This window comes from Urocitellus parryii, chromosome X, assembly GCF_045843805.1.
Source record: "Urocitellus parryii isolate mUroPar1 chromosome X, mUroPar1.hap1, whole genome shotgun sequence".
NCBI lineage: Eukaryota > Metazoa > Chordata > Mammalia > Rodentia > Sciuridae > Urocitellus > Urocitellus parryii.
Window position 1 is genome coordinate 15,082,576 of NC_135547.1, and position 1,217 is coordinate 15,083,792.

The 1,217-nt window shown below is 34.3% G+C and overlaps 1 non-coding gene across 1 annotated transcript; it reads left to right on the forward strand.

Annotated features, from left to right (window-relative positions):
• Positions 1 to 200: 200 nt before the first annotated feature.
• LOC113185213 (U6 spliceosomal RNA) lies at positions 201 to 307 on the forward strand. Its single transcript, XR_003301101.1, has one exon. It is a non-coding gene; the product is annotated as a U6 spliceosomal RNA (small nuclear RNA).
• The last annotated feature ends 910 nt before the right edge of the window (positions 308 to 1,217 follow it).

Here is a 1,217-nt window from a genome sequence, read left to right on the forward strand (position 1 = left end):
CACTTGCATGAGCCTTGTTTTCTCATTTATAAAATTAATAATCTGTGCCTTGAGAGCTGTTACAAGAATGAAATAAGATAATGCATGAAAAGCAATTAAGCATAGTGCCTGCTCTAAAGGCTTAATAAATTTAAGCTGCCATTATTAGTAGCAAAAGAACTCTGTGTATATCTAAACAATTGTACAAGTAAGAAACTAAAGTGTTCGCTTCAGCAGCACATATATTAAAACTGGAATGATATAGGGAAGATTAGCATGGCCCTTGTGCAAAGATGACATGCAAATTTGTGAAGTGTTCTATATTTTTTCTCTCTGATATGCAGATGCTAACTCAGAAGAAGGGGGAGTGGAGGGAAGAATAGAAGTACTTTGGATTAGACAAAGAATGAAGGGAAAGGAGAGGGAATGGGAATAGGAAAGATAGTAGGATGAATCCAATGTAACTTTCCTATGAACATATATGATTACATGACCAATGTAATTGTACATCATGTACAACCAAAAGAATGAAAGTTATACTCCAGATAGGTATACTATGTCAAAATACATTCTACTGTCATGTATAACTAATAAGAACAAATCAAAAAATCACTTGGAAAAAAAAGAAACTAAGGTTCAGAGAGATGAAGTCAGTCCTCAAGTTCACTCAGCTGGTAAGGATCAGAGCTGGTATATACATCCAGAACAGCACTTACCTTGAGTGCAGGTGAAATAGGCAATAGGGAACTCATGGTCTGTGCCAAGCTGGTAATGACCATTCTATTATGATCTCTACATAACTTAACAAATTGCTGGTAGAACTGTAAAAGCATTAAAAAATTATTTTTTTCTTCTCTCATAAAAGCTGCTGATGGATGAATATAGAAATAAAAATTGAGTTGACTTTGCTGACCAGTTATAGTATAGGATTATCAAAATGTGACAGGCCAATTTCCATTATAACCCAAATCTCTTTATTACAAAAAAAGAGATCAAATTCTAGCTACCTTATCACAAATTTAAGAAATCTTTGAAACAATTTTTTTAAACAATAAAGGATATAGATAGGGTGTTGGAAGCTTAATGTAAAGGATCTGACCTGTACTAAAACCCACTTGAATTTCCTATTCCTCTAGCCCATGGTGATTATTTGAATTTGCGTGCAAGCTCTTCATCTGCATAATTAGTTCCAGTACCTCACAGAAACAGATTGAGACCTAATCAAGGAGGTCAAGAGT